General features: G+C 37.6%; 1 protein-coding gene across 2 annotated transcripts in view; it reads right to left on the reverse strand.

Moving 5' to 3' along the window:
- TRIM2 (tripartite motif containing 2) overlaps positions 1-16,207 on the reverse strand; it is a 111,938-nt gene extending 95,731 nt beyond the window's left edge. The window contains exons 1-2 of one of the 2 annotated variants that reach the window (XM_085578059.1): positions 16,112-16,207; positions 13,184-13,317 (exon numbers count right to left, since the gene is read on the reverse strand). The gene's annotated coding sequence lies outside the window, so the exon portion shown is untranslated. Of the gene's footprint in view, positions 1-13,183; positions 13,335-16,111 lie in introns of those variants that run through there. The other variant, XM_085578060.1, reaches the window with a different exon arrangement.
- Between the last annotated feature and the right edge of the window lie 204 nt (positions 16,208-16,411).

The following is a 16,411-nucleotide window of genomic DNA, read 5'->3' on the forward strand; positions in this document are numbered from 1 at the left end:
GCTTTACCTCCAATTTAGAATGAGTTGAGCAACTTTCTGGGAGTGTAGGGGTTCCAAGGGTAATGGAAATTATAAAAGAACTCATTCAAAACACTCATCAGCAATCTTTTCCAGCAGTCCAGTCCAAATCAGCTATTTCAATGGATTACTTATAATTTAGGAACCACACACTATGGTGTGCCTAAAAAAAATAAATTCCTAGAGATAACTAGAATGCTTCAGAAACCACTGAATTAAGACAAAAATTGTTGCAAGAGGGAGGAAAGAGCTGCAAGAATGTATGTTAGCAGTATCTTTTATCTCTTTCAGGTTTTGCAGAAGTCATTCTCTGTGCTCCATGATTTCTCCTTGATTTCTAGTGGTAAATGGGTTCTAGCTTGGTGGGAAAGAAGCAAAAATGTCAGTCTGCTTCTACAATTATTTTCTAGAGATAATTATTTAGACACATCTCAGATAACCCCAGTACCTGAAACTAAAATTTCACCTCCTAAAAGTCACAAATTTCCTCCTGTTCCCAGGCTGAGCCTGAAATCAGGGAACAGAAAACAAACACTTAGTTTTGCAGCATAATGCTCTCATATCCACTCCAGAGATGGGATTCTGACTTGATCTGCCAAGTTTTTTTATGGCAATAGCTTTCATTGTATCCTTCAGTCTGAAGCCAGAGAATTGAAAAATACCACAACTTGTTTTGCTTTCTTCAAATACAGTCCTGCTGCAGTAGATGACATCTATAATGGAGTCCTTGGTAGAAAAATGTGATAATGTGTGGCTTTCAACTGTACCTTGGTTCCTGAAAGTAAGATAATATTGACAAGCTCCTGTGTTCACTGTTTTCTTTTGGCTACTTCTATGTTGGGCCTGAAGGCACTTCACTGACCCTATACAGTGCCTAATACTGGTGCCTGAGCTTAATTGTTAGGACCAAGCACAATTTTTACAGTCACTGGCAGAACCAGAATTTCTGAAACAGATATTACACACCTAGAAGCAGAGCACTTGTATTGATATTTGAGCACTTGTCTCAAACTATTAGTTTTACTTCTAAGCAGATTCACAGTAGCATTTCAGTGTATACAGAAACACTATTACTCAAGGATATAAATTTTCCACTACAATCTTTGCACATGCTGCATGCAGACATGTTCCTGCTTTCTCAGTTCAGATGTAGCACCATATGCATCTCAATATCTGTGTGCTAGGAATATTAGATCCTTACTGATCCTACTTTGCTGAAGAACATAATGTATTCTCTATGTAAAATTAGTTTCCCAGATTCTGCTACAATCAGAGTATGCCCAAGCAAACAACTGCTCTAACAGGATTGAGATTGAAATCCCATTGTTGATTAGTGATAAAAACAAATTTAATTTTATTGAGCATGAGCATCTTATTTGCTTTGTATTCCTAGAAAATTAAATGTGCTGGGAAGAGTACACATTTGTCAGGGAACAGCTTGTCTTAAGTCTCTGTTTTGAGCAGTTAGTGCAACTGCTTTTTAAATTAAGGAAACTCTAGTACTATTTTCCACAGAAGTACCATTTTCTTGCAATGAACTATCTGCGCCTCAGTATAAAATACTTTGAGGTTAACATTGAACTAATCAATAGTTAGTTTTAATTAAACTTGCTACTTTAATTACATAAATTGTTGCTTTTAGAGACTTCATGAAAACGTCAGAGATGATAAGGACACTTTCATTTCATGCTCTCTCAACCCCTAAGCCTTTCAATAATCCCTTCAGTACAGATGTCCATTCTGGTACCAGGTGGCTTGATGGCTGTACTAGAGTCAATTAAACCTGGCCATCTTGGCCACATTCAGGATTACTGACTACCAGAGAAGGTCATGGTCATAACCAATGCCTGACAAACAACTGGCTGCTGGGATCTCATCTACAAAGCCCCATCTTTATTTTCTTACCCTATCCCTTCTTACAAGGATACATACAATGGATACATAGCTATTACTCTGTGTTGCTGGGCCACTTGGAATAGAAATTGTACTACCATCTTTTGACTGTAAGGAGAACTACACCTTCAGGAAGCCTCTCTTCTATATTAAGTACCTGCAGGAAGCAATCTTTAATAAAGCAAATGAAACATACAGATCCTGGAGACACAAACTGAACAGTGTAGTGTGTGAGCAAAGTCCTTTACAAAAAGCAATCTGGTTTGAACATATTCTTATGGCACATAATTTTGGACAATCCATATATACTCATATATACAAGAAAAAATACATTAACAGTCTTAAATGTGCCAGCTCTGGTGCATCTTTGTCTATTTCACGTCTTAGCAAACTGCATAGAAGCAGCCCCATTCTGACAGCTCCATGTTTCCTTTGGCACTTACAGCCCGTGACTACAATGTGCTCAGTTCTTGGGCAGATCAGTACAGGTTGAAGTTGGTATTAAATACAGACTCGCTGATGATCACTGAGCAGTTTATATCTACATCAATTCAGAAGTGACAGTACCACTTATGGAAATACGCAGTGATCTATGCAAAATCATTAGAGTTCCTAGGGAGGTTTCATACCAAATCAGTGAACTATCCTTACTGAAATTCTTAGAACCAAGGATTCTTACATTTCTATGCCTAGACAAAGTTCTTCTGAAACAAATCAGAAACACTTTGGAGATGCTCATAACAGGTATTCAGAGGTTGGTTATCCTACTCAGCGCTCGTATACAAAATTGGGATATTTTCAAACGAAGTTAAAAGACAATACTGATATTTATGGGCAATTGCAGATGCATTTCATGTATTTATAAAAGGTAAATTCCAAAGCACTGCAAATAAGCAAACATATTTAAAATCCAAAGCAATATGTTAAAAGGTACACTCCCCTCTTGACATTAAGAACAGTTTGGGGAGTGGAGGGTTTAATAACATTCCTCTGCATAGCAACAATGGTTCTGCTGGATATCTGACAACAGAAACACTGGTTTAATACCCTGTGATCTAACAGCAGCATTTTTGCCAGTCCCTGAAAAGAAACCACTGGCATTTTGGGTGTGCATTATGGCATGTGTGGTTTAGCAGTGCTTAACCATTTTATAAATTCAGGGAAAATTTTGGTTTCAGTGAAGTCAATGGGATATTTACTAAAGGCTTCCATGGATTTGGGCTTTCATACCTAATATTAAAGAAGAGGGGCTGTGGCCTGCGGAAGAGGAAAGGAGAAAGTAAAAAAGTTTGGTTTTTCTTTTCCATTGCAAACAAAAAGTTCACAATAAACACTAATGGGTAAAATTCAAGTTTTTGATAAGATATTTTCCCCTCTAGCAATTACGCCGTGCTGTACACAGTTTTTAAGCAACTCTCAATCAATTTATCTATGTACATATGCAAAGAAATTGGAAAACAGTACATACATGTACATGTGCTAAAAAGTCAAGATAGGTGTTGTTTTTAATTTCCTTCTCTCACTAGCATAGATCCACTGATATTCATTCCTGTGTGTGTAGCTAGAACTACCATGTAGAGGTACTAATTCAAAGACCTTTTTTTGTTCTCAAACGTAATGTTATAGAGCTTACAAAGTAGTGGAGAGGGGTCTTCACAGTGACATTTAGTTCTGATCTTTGATCTTGACACTCTGTAACAGATCATATACCACAGTACTGAAGTACCTAGCTCCCTCACACTGGAAAACCAGGGCACAGACTCAGTGTTTATTCCTGCTAGATCATGGAGGGAATTCATCACCCCTAAATAATTCAATAAAATCACCTTTTATCTGAAACCACTTTGTATATTCCATACTCCTCAGCAGCAATGAAAGCATTCCTTTCCTCCCCCATGACTCCCTTAAATTACATAGAATCTACTTTTATCCTAAACAGAGCATTAAAAATTGGGTTTTTGTAACTAGTAACAATGTTTCTTTAGTTGTACACAGCACCTAAAAAGTTTATCACTGTAGTAAATCCTTTCCATCTTCTTGTTCAGAAAATAATTTGCCACTGCATCTCTCAAGGACTGGTAACCCTTGATCTCAAATCTAATGTCTCAACAAAGGTGCTGGTTATTGTCATGATGAGGCTCAAGAACTGGAAATGTACCCAACTTTTGATCTGTCTTACATGCCTGTACCTGGTAGTACTGTTGGTACAAAGATACAGCTTTGTGAAAAGCTACATACTGAGGTTTGTGCTTCATCAGTCAGATGAAAGAATGCTTATCTCACAAATGGGATAATGATTAGTTTAGAGTCCAGTGAAGGAACCAGCCTGTATGGCATCTGGAAAAGAGAATACTGTCTAGCTAACATCTGAAATACATCAATATTTCTACAATAAGTTGAATGGTTACATGTCCTGTATAAGAATATTTAAACTGACCCCGAAGAAAGTGATGAAGTACAGGAAAACATTAACAAAAAGAGGCAGAATGCTTGAATATGAAGAGAATTCCAAGAAAAGTTTGGCCACTTACCACATGCATGTAACCCATAAATATAGGGTTTTTTCAGTGACATTTAAATGCAAAGTAGTGGGCTTTGTCCAAGAATTAGATCCCAGCCAGAAAGGACCAAAGTATTCTGACTGCTTGCTAGCTGAAGATGAGCTAAAGTAAAGGTGGATATCAAGATTTACTTTTATTTCTTTTGGCTTGCTTATACACCTACTAACTTTGCTGTCCATATTTGGCTTATGGAAATACATTATCCTTTGATTTATCTTATGAGGGATTTAGGTTAACTGGCAATAAATACAACATTCTTCTTTGATGGGTGTGGATGATCATTAAGACATGGGTATTGGAGCCATTTTCAAAGTGCCAGTCCCCAACACTATTAATCATAGAGTCAAGAAAAAGTTAGGAGGACTTCCTTTTTCTAAGCTGCTCTGCCTGTTGAGAAGCTGGCAATCCAGTGTTAGTGTGGAAAAAATGTCATCCACAAAGATTAGCACCGGCTGGAGATATCCCAGCATGCAAGAGACCTGTAGGGAGAATGCCATGACCATGAATCAAACCTCATCAATGATTCATGACTTATGACTCCATCTGGGCCAGGCAGCACCAAGTAAGAACCTGATGTGTACATGTATATTCCTAAACTGCATCAGAAATGTTTGGCACATCCCCCAAGACTGAATGTTCCTGTTCCTTGCTCAGCAATGACAGGAGATACTTCTCCCTCTGAAAGAGTAGTTAGCAATCCTAACTCCAATGCATGACAAGACTGCAAAGCAGGCAACAATTCCCCATGCATCACTTCTTTAAGGGCATTATGAGCTTGCTTATCATCACTGTTTTTTCTAATATTTTTCAATGCAATACAAGCATTCCGACAAACGGAAAAACAAAGTTTTGTAAGGTTATGTGTTGTAGGGTTCATGAGTTGCAGCTGTATACTGTGTATCATGTTTGATTAGAGAGGTCTTTTCCAACAATTTTGGACTTTCCGTTTACAATACTCAGCAGAAATACTTGTGGCGACATTTGAAACTGCTCAAAATGAGTATTCCTTCCTATTTCAGTAGGAACTCTGCATTAGACCCCTGTTGAAAAGACCAATACAAGCAAAATAAAAATCATTTGCATAGAAAACTGATGACAAAATAGCAGTGTTCACTGCATGGACAGCAATATTTCATGATTTTTCATTTTCACAGAAACACTTTTTACATGCTCAATTACTGGCTGGAAGAGAAATCTGAAATTTCTCTACATGCCACAGCATGAAACAGATGACCTACATTTGATCCTAAATGCCTGGCAGGTCTGCGTTCTGATATGCCTTTGTCTCTCATCCCATTTTTCTTTAAAAACTCAAACTTCTTTTTGAAATGTGCCCACCTTATGTATATGTTTTCAAGCTTTTATTCTATACCAAAAATACCTGGAAAACAAGATGACAGCATAAGGAAAGAAAGCTACAGTTATTTTAAAAAGTCAGGGTTGGCAGCATATTCTGGAAAATGCCAAAGGGCATTGTGGAATAAATTCCATTTGGCAAGTTTAGAGAGAAAATAATCCAGCTGCTTTCAAACACCAAATACACCACTAAAATTCCCAAAACATCTTAAATCAACAAAACATATCATCCTCCTACACAAAACAAAAACAACAGCAACAAAAGAACCTCAAAATGCTCCTATTTATATAGACTTCAATGCTAGCTGAAGTATGTCTGTTCCCGGCAGTCTGTCAAAGACTACACTTATATGTAACAAAGGGCATAAAGTTGAGGATTTTATGATGCTTCAGGCTATTGCAAAGCTAGGCAAAAAGATGAAAGCAGTCATGCTGATGAGTGACCTGGGATAAGAAATCAGGCTGAGCCATGAGATGATCAGTATCCTTTGCAAAGGCACATCTATCCACTTGATTACAGCCTTGCAGTGCCTGTATTGTTGAACAGGAGTTACTGGCTTAGTGTTCACTGAAGTTCACTGCGACTTTCTGTTGCATTTAAAAGATCTTTGAATCAGATGCTAAAAGAATACGCACCATCTATTTAGGCATCCTCTTCCAAATTTAGGTACAACCTGTTCAACTCCTTCATACATGCACATAGAACACACTCTGGTAAAACTGGAACCTGGAATTACCTAAGAAAGGGACTATCTCCTTTATTGTAATAGAAGAAAATACCCAGAGGACCCTCTGCAGAAATGGCAAGAATAGTATCCTTTTAATTCTAAAGAGAATCTGTATTTTCAGGCAGTTGTTCCTTGTCATTATTCCTTCATCAGAATATCCACTGGCACAGGTTCCTAGCTCTAATTCTCACAGCCACAGCCCCATGGCAGAGGTTTATACCCTGCACTATCCAGCAACTCATGGGACTGCACCCCAAAACAGATTTGCAAAAAGGGTTGGCCCAAGTGAAATGTGAACATATTTTATTTCATTTTAAAATTGAATGTTTCACAGAAGGTTTGAAGTCAGCCACACAAGTTAAGGTGAGGTAGTTTCCAGTAAATAAGACAAGTAAACCACTGGAAACTACTGACAGAATACTATTCAGGGATAACAGTCTGGACGTCCAAAATGCTAGCATAGTGTCCTATGGAAAGAGTCCTCCTTGTAGGTAACTAATAATCAAAGGTAAGAAGCAAAATGAATAAACATTAAAGTTCCTTTCATCTCTTCTTATCTCCTGATAATTCTACAGTTTGCGCGGAGCTTTGAAACTCACATTTCAAGGTGGTAATTTCCAGCTAGTCTTTAAAAAGATAAGTATCAAATTTAAGCAAAAGCAGTTCAGTAACTCTGCAGTATAAAAAATAAACACAAACTTTTCCATTACTAAACATACACACAAAGAATATTAAAGAGACTTGTGCTGAAGTGGCTGGAGATAGAAGGCATATATTTGGCAGGCAACATGACTAAATAAGAATAAATGGCTCCACATTTTCCAATTAAAATGGGATTTACTTTGATTGATCTGCTGCAAACAAGTCTTTTTGTCCTTTATCAAGTGTTTTCCCTCAGCTCGAAAGGAAGCAGCTAGGGAAAATCATGCTGTGCTTGTATACAATTAACTTAGCCAAGCAATGAAACATTCAAAGAAGAAACAGAACAGCCCTGTCTGGATATGCAGATTTTTGTTCCGTACTTACACAGTGCTGAACATCCAGTATAGTAAAAGCACCATAGCTTCCAGTATCTGTGTATTTGTTATATCCTATTAATATGTCAACTCCACAGTCTTTGTAAAAAAACCCCTGAGTTAATTACAAAAACCACAACATCATAGAAAGTTCTACTTGGTAATTAATATTGGCACTGGGGTTTCAATACCCAAAGTGATGCCTATGAGTGCCTATGGATAAAGTTGTTTATTTGGTCTGTGTAATTTTTTACGTATTATCTCAGCCCTAAAATTTCACATGCTGTATTGGACATTTCATCTTGAACATCTTCTCCCTGAACATGTATTTTTCCAATACTCTACTTGGGCTTTAATTTGCCAGCAGTTGCATTGCAGGAAGAGAGCAAACAAACAGAAAATACCTTACTTATATCGCTTTTCATGTCCAGAGAGGGCAATGGAGCTGGGGAAGGGTATATGAGGAGCAGCTGAAGGAGCTGGGGTTGTTTAGTCTGGAGAAAAAGAGGCTCAAGGATGACCTACTGCTCACTACAACTCCCTAAAAGGAGGCTGTAATGAGGTATTTGAAGTGATGGGGTTTATTTTCCTGCATTAGGATAAGATACTCTAAGAAAGTTACTTAAAAATTTAAAACATCACTTACCATACTCATGAAGGACTAAACTGGAGTTTTACCCTTTATACTTAAAACCATATTGTTATATTGCAAGTCTTGTTCTGAAAAGGTCTTTTCATAAGCATTTATGCTAAGATGTTTGAGGTACTTGAAAATAAATCTTTTGGTTTCAACAAAACCTTAGCTGAAAAAGCAACTCCTCTTCCAAAGAAATGTAATTTTTGAGCTAGAAACAGAGGAAGTAATTTCCAAAACCATTCTTTCTATGGCCTTTACCATGCTGGAGAATAAGATTATCATCTAACTGTAACCTTGTTCCTGCCAACATAAGTTAGACTGCCCATTTAAAGTGAATGAAGGCTTTCAGGAGTTCAGGTTTCCCTCAATAGCCAACCCTGCTAAAATGGAACATTTGCTTCTGGCATGTACTTTCCTAGCAGAAACCAGGACTAGTGAGACACAAAGCTGTTTCAGCAGCCGAAAAAGCTGAAACCAGTACATAGAACATTGAATATTCTTCATTATTAATTAACACATTTCTGTAAGCATTGACACTGTTCTCACACCTTTGAGGTCCAATCCTGACATCTTTGCACTACAGTCATGCACCTGACTAGCATGATGTACACATGAAACAAGAGCAGCGACAACGGTGAAGGTTTCAGCTCTGACATTACTCAGGCACATGCAGAACAGTCTTGTGCCATTTCAGTCACCCTACAACAACACCTACATTCAGCCTGCCTCAAATTGTCTGAGTCATCTTTCCTTTATGTTGCAGACATACCCATATCAAGGAAAACACAAATCCTTGGGTGTCAGGCTATCTGGATCATTCACTATACCATTTAGTAGTGATAATTGAAACACTAGACCTTGTAGAAAAGCTATTAAAAATTGCAGCAAACTTCTCTGTGATTTTGCTTCCCAGAAAAATCAAATATAACTATTTTAGTATAATAGCTGATAAACCACATTTCAATAGAATAACACTTGAAATTAACTCCAAATCTATGTCAATTCTATTCTCTTTGAAAATCTTTTTCCTTCTTCTAAAGAATTTAATTTCCCTTGTTGCCAGAATTTGTGCTTTGTCTTAAGATAGTCAAAATACCCAATTCTTTATAGTTTTGCATTCTTCTCCTCCAGAGACATTCTTCTGTCAGCTCAGCAAGGCCTTTTTCATTATATATTCTCTTTTTTTGCTTTCTTTTCCTCCCAAATCCTCTTGCTTCTGTGCTCATATTTACTAGATACAAGCATATTTCATATCTCCTCACTATTACTTTCCTTGGGTTTCTTTAATCCCATCTATCCCATTTCATGAGGAATACACTCATATTGCTTACTTCTCATCTCCATACAGTCATCAACTTGTTCCATCTTTTTTTTTTTTTCTTTCAGACCTTTTCCTCCTCAGTCTTATATCACCTTCCTCTGTTCCTAACACTGTCAAACTGATAAATTATTTCTTGTGTCCACAGACTGTGGACAGTTGGGAATTATTAATTTCTTCAAAGTTAGTATCCATTCAGGAAATGGGGTATTTGTAACTCAAAGCCAAGAATTGCTGTCTCGAGACCAAGAAGATGCCACTGTGGATACAACCTGCTCTTAGAAGATTTAAAAAAACAGGGATTACAATATTTCATCAATACTAACCCTGTACTGATCTTTAGAACAACTGCAGTTAAAATTTTTCATTCTGATTGACTTGAGTGACTACAAATTTCATTTGTTTCAAAAGCCTAACCTCAGCCCCATGAGGAGTCATTGGCTATAGAAGTATCATAACAGTCATATCCAGACTCATTTCTAGACAGATGAGGGAGCAGCAGGTGTAAAATCCAATTAGATTCACTTGGCAGAACAAAATCGAGAGGTCAGTACTCATAAGGCAAAAAACTGCAAAATCATCATCTTCAGATAGAGCTTGCTTAAATATTCATGGAACATAAGATATCCATTGGTCCCACAAAATTTCAATAATTAAAAGGCACCATAAATAAATTGTAACAACTAATCCTAATGGCAGGCATACATACTTTTTCCTCTACCTATGTTTATCCAATCAAGCCAGCACAAAAGCACACATTAGATGGGAAATTACCTCAAGAGCATGAAAGAAGGTTTACAAATTCTAACTTCCCAAACCAGGACAGGTGCAGAGGGCAGAGTCACCATTAGGTGAAAGCTACTGCTCTGAGCTTGGCTGGGAGGAGAGAAAAAAGAGATGCTATCAAGCAAAAGCAGAGCAGCTCCTCAGACAACAGGTAGTTTTTAAAAGACAGTTTAGGATCTGGCTGTGGTCTTGACACTTGGTTATAATGAGCTGGACTGAACTTGCTCCAGCAGAGTTGTGCTTAAAGCTGCTTTTCTGGACAGAGGGCTGCTATCCTGGTGTAACTGAAGTAATTCCCTGGCCTCCTGTAATTACCTTGGGTTTGGGTTTTTTTTGTGAAGACCGCCTATTAAAAAGCAAGCTGCTTAGTGGTAGAAGTACTGTTTGTATTACAACAGCACCTCTAAAACCTAGTCATGGCTCACAATTCCAGTGTCCTGAGGCTGTACTGACAATGAAAAAAAATAATGCACACCACAAGATGGAAGCACTGCATCTTTCTCCAGCTTGGCAATATGGCTCAGCATTTCAAGTTTGTCTCTGTGGACACATTATTTCCTGTTGCCCACTGAACACTAGCCTGGGAACCAACCCATAATACTGAAATATTATTCATCATCTATCCAAATATGAAATCACCTTCCTCAAGGTAAGGTCTGCTGCGGGGAGAGCAGGTGACTGCTGTATGCACTTACATGGTTCCCATCAGAGCAGCACTGAGGCAGCTCACTGTCCCTCATGTACTCATCATTACAATGCCTCCTCTGTAAAGAGGTAGCCTAGGTCTTGAGATACCTTCTTGACAAAGAACATTGCCCAAGATTTAAATTTTCCTGGTAGCCACAGAGCTTATTATTCTCTGAATGACCTTTCCTTACATCACACTAGGTTTGCATACCATATGAAGTTTTGATAAAAATGTTTATATGGCACATCTAATTTATTTATTTTTAAAAAGAAAAGTGTAAGGTAGTGGTATGCTACCAAAAGACCCTGAACACTACAGGGTTTCATAGCTTTAAAGGACTGAAAATTATCTTAAGACCTCTCTATTTTCTTAATCATGTTTCATCTAAACAGTCACATCATTTCACTAATAACTGCTGTATAGTCATATTTGCACTTGCACTGCATTTCTTCCACATTTTTTATACAGCAAACAAAATTTTATTACCCTATCTGAGAAGATGCTGAAACCCAAAGAGAACAAATAAAATTTCACATAGTAAGTGAGTAAGTGTTCTGAGTCTGGAAGAAAGCAACCCGGCATTAGAGAAACATCATGTGAGTCCTTTGGAAGCTTCATCATGTTTTGTGCTTGGCACGACAACAGTGGGGACCACACGCATGGTCTGCTGGGCTGGAGCTCCAACAGTCATAGACAGGCAGCGAGCCTGCCAGTGAACACACCATGAAGCTGAGCTTTAAGCAGCCAGAAAAGCATTGCTTAAACAGCAGAAAGAGAAGAGGTTGTTTGAAAGCCAGCAAAACACTCCATGCACAATGATGAGCCCATAACCTTAATTTTCAATGCAGTCTTGTGAGCTGAGACTGTACACAGAGGAATAAGTATTAGGTGAGGGTGGAGGACTAAATGGTAGCAAGTTGGCCCATTTAGGTCTTAATTTAAGGAAATTCTTGGTACAAACCAAAGTTTGCTTTCAGTCTGGGTGCCTCCCAGATTTTGTTTTCCACATGATTGCTCTCCCTACACATAGAAAAAAATATTTGAGCTGACTGGAAAACCTTTCTCTTACTTTTCGATTCAATGCTCAAACATTTAACTGCTCTTTTTTGTCCAGTTGCATTGGTCCTTGCTTTCTTACATTAACCCCCACCCAGACTTCCTTGTCTACCATTATTGTTTGCAGTTTCTAGAGAAGAATCACTATGAACTAAAAATGTGGTGAATCGAGGAAATAAAGAGTTCTGAATGAAACAGTCTAACACCTTAAGCGTCAGACATGGGGAGTCCTGCTCTGAATGCTAGCCCATTCCTTTATCTAACCATTCACCCCAGAAGACAACTATACTGATCATATCAGAAAGAACAGTGCTGCAAACATACTGAGGCTGCATATTTACTGGGAGGCACTTGAGGAAGTTATTTGCACAATCATGCATCGTTGGGTTCAAAGTAGAATTAAAGTCCTGCTTGCTGCTTACACCTTTCAGTTCATATCCTGTTATCTTTGTCCACATACTAAGAACATTTTAAATCTCCAGACCATCTTTCATGTCTAGTAACAGGTTAGCAAAAAAACCTACAAAGCTATAAGAAAAATATTTTACAGATATATTAATGTGAATTCTCCAGGCAGTAAAACATAATGAAACTGCAAGAATATTCATTACTATTCAAAATATTTTAGTATCTATATATTTCAGGTTTCAAACCCAAACATTTAAAAATAACTGCTCCTTAAAAATTAAGCACATGGTAACTTAAGAGTAATCTTACTTTTAAACTTTTTTTTTTTTGCATATAAAATACTCCAATGCTTTTGTAAATTAATCCCAGTGATAATGAAACAAATGCCATGAAAACAAACACAAAGTAGCTTATGAGGCAAAATAAGGAGTCACTGCTGAGTTAAGCCATTTCATTGGTGAGCATTTCAAAACAAACTAAAAAAAGTGTTGTACTACTTTATATGTGCAACATGCAATTTTAAGTAACTCTTCTATGAAACTGTAGACAAGGAGACCTCAAAGACCATGATTTATTTGTCTCATTAATTTATGACTATCTCCAGTGCTGTTTCTCTGCTTTTACACCAAGAGGAACAGGCAGGTTTACAGACCACGCTCAGCTGCAGACAAGAGGTAAATAAGCTTGATTAACCAGAAAGAATGTGTTAAGTACCTACCTTCTCCTCATTTACTCGGATCCAGCTCCTCTGCAGTCTTCAGCCTTGCAAAACTCTCCCATTCTGTGTGACCCCACAACAGACTCTTGAGTCATTCATTGTGGCAAACTTCCTTCTGTTCAGCTTCAGATTGGCTGAGGTGGAAAAAAATTATACAAAGGAAAAACTAAAAAGTGGAGGCAATGACAAGAGAAACAAAATTCTTCTTAAGAAACAGTGGATCTGGTTAAGACAGTCTGTTCTTCCACCATGACAAAGAGCTAGTTTAGTGATTATTGACTTTGGCTGTAGGTCACTAGGGTGCTAATGCCAGGCAAGGCAAAAGGAATCTTGTCTCTTGATAGGATTTAAAGGTAATCTTCAAGAGAAAGAGTGAGAATAGCTAGTAGCATTTGGGAGTGTGATTGCTAATCCAGTAATAATGCATGATTGATTTATTTACTGTTTCACTTGCAGAAACAAATGGAAAAAAGATTCTGCCAACAATCTGCCATTCTTTGGTGGAGACCACAATGTCTGAATCCCCTTCTTAGAGCAAAGATATAGCAAATGCTGAGTTTGTGTGTTTCAAATTGAGAGATTAATTTCATTTTAATGCATAATCCTATGGAGAGAGTGCTCAAAGAATTTTTTAAAAGCATGTAGAAATGTATTTAGTGTGTTATATACATTTATAGACAAAGAGGAAGAAATATTTCTTCATGTATTTTCTCTCTTGTTCATCACATCACCAGTAGCTAAAGCAGGTCATATGTACAAAGTTAGCCATTACTGTTTTCCCTACTTCATCTCCTCCAGCACCAAATCCTAATTCCTTATGTGACACTGCCACAAAAGCAACCAAAATGCACGTTGTAGGTTACACATTGTAGGTTACTCTTCAACTAGACTATGGGGCCTTGAACACCAGAGCCTCTTACATAAGAAAACATTATTTATTTCAAAAACCTTACAATCCAACCAATCACTCCAGTGAAAGAGCTGCATTAGCAGCTCAGACAAAAATCATTCACAGCATTCTGTAAATTCCCATCCTATAGGCACCTATATCACTGCATGTTGCAATGATACATGCAGGGAAAAGACTTGCTGATTTATACTGTGGCCCAAGTATAAGCATTAGAGGCAGAAATTTTCACCCTGAAGGGCCAGATGTGCAATGCTCAGCTGCCACATACCCAGGTCCTTTACCACAAATAGCATTGATCCTTTTAAGTTGAATTCACATCTCACTTTCAGGATTCTTCCCTACTCAGGTATCCCCAATTGCATTTATTCCCTATTATGGCTTTAAGGGAGCACTGCTTTTGAAAGAAAAGCTATTAACATTTGCATTATGTCTTCATGCCAGGAGAAGTTCTCTATCCAAGTTGTCAGTTAAATTGTTAATTACTTTATGTATCAGATACCTCATAAAACAAGTCAATATGCAGGTTCAAACAATCTGCATTCTGTATTACAAAATAAGTGAGACTTGTTAACTGTCAATAAACAAAATAAATAAAAGAGACTAAACCAGAAAGAATCTGGGGTAGAACAGCCTATAAAAAAGCAAAATTTCTCTAGGCCCTTACCCAGATCCATACAGCCAGAGCACTTTGCCTGTATGAATTCTGCAGCAGCTAAAAAACATTGCTGAGCCTTTTACCACATTTTTAGCTCTTCAACTTCTGCCTTCTTCATTTAATAGAACATGTTATTAACATCTAAATACAACCCACTGCTCTTCACAGAGCAAAACCTCCTCCATTCAGCTGTCCATTTCCTGGATAATATGAACAAAGTTGGCTTGAAAGTAGGTAGAGTAGCTGGCCTTAGGCCATCAGCTGCACAATGTGTGCAGGCAGTGTGACATTATATGAGATCTAAATAGAAGCATCACCTGCAAGCAATCTAAAATGTTAAAGATTAAGATCCCCCCTAAACTGGGTCACCCTCTTTCTTTTCAGTGAATGTCCTAGGGAAGACTTGAATAAGAAGCTGTGAACAGTGTGCAAGTAGAAAAATATTTGCATACTGGTGCTTTCTCAGCAAGTGCTCTTACTTGCACTGTGGGCAGTTTCACTGCTGATTTAAGAGCCTGGCCTAATTCTGCACCTCGCCTTGCTTTGGCTTGTACTGTGTAATATCATATTGTGCTTCATCTTCACAATTAATCTCAATTACGTTTCAGACAGATTTGGACCTTTCCTCTGATAATTTATGAATCCTGGAAGCTGATCTGGGTGTCAGAACATCTAGTCAAGTCATGTATTTGCTTACCTTGGTTAAGTAGTGACCTTAAAAAGCAGTATAGAAATAACAAATTCTCTCAAGATGGCCATGTGTCATTAAAAATGGGGATAATGGCATAACATCAGGAACTTTTCCCTTCCTTAGACAAAATCAGGCTTGTGAAGTGGAGGGAAAAGACTGCAAATAAATATCCATGGGATATCTTAGCAAAGGGAGGTATAAGAGCAGGGTACATTTCAGGTGGAACAAAGATTTCAAGTGAGTGAGGTAGTCTGGCCTGTCACAGTCTAATGACAGGAACCTCACAGGGCAACAGGTTAAGTCAAGTTGAAAAATAATCCTAATAATCTGGTTTCCTACAAAGTATATTACCCCCAAACCCAATTACAATCCTACTATATTTTCCTTAGTACAACATTATCTGTCAAGAATTAAAGTGATTTAGTAGGTATGTAACTATTTTGTAGAAATTTACTGAAGTCTAAATTTGATTAAATTTTAAATAAGGACTTGCTTACTTTTCTTCTCCAGTATAGATAATATCTTTTTCCTTACTTAGCTGGTACACATTCAGCAACAGACTAATTTAAAGCACTGAGACTGTATCAACTCTGTCCAATATCCTAAAAATACCACACTCTTCTTCCCTTTTCCTCCCATGCTAATAGAAAGTAAAATAGCCTCTTGTACTACCTTTTACTGGAAGTCTTCACACAAAGTGCTCCTTCAAGGCCTTTAATGCCTTCAGAGGAGGAAAGTCATAAATATCACTTGGCTGTAATGCCTGATATTTGAGAGCTCATGCTAGCTATTCTAGGTCAGTACCAGAGTCCCTGGCAGTGCCACCAATCTCAAACACACAGACACAAAACATTAAATTAACCAACATAAACACTATAATATCTCAACACCAAAATATTTAAATGTTCTATTCCAGAACTCTGTGTATGATATCATAGATATTTTTTATATACATACATACATATATATATA

This window comes from Lonchura striata, chromosome 4 (genome assembly GCF_050655825.1).
Source record: "Lonchura striata isolate lonStrDom1 chromosome 4, ASM5065582v1, whole genome shotgun sequence".
NCBI classification, from domain to species: Eukaryota; Metazoa; Chordata; class Aves; order Passeriformes; family Estrildidae; genus Lonchura; species Lonchura striata.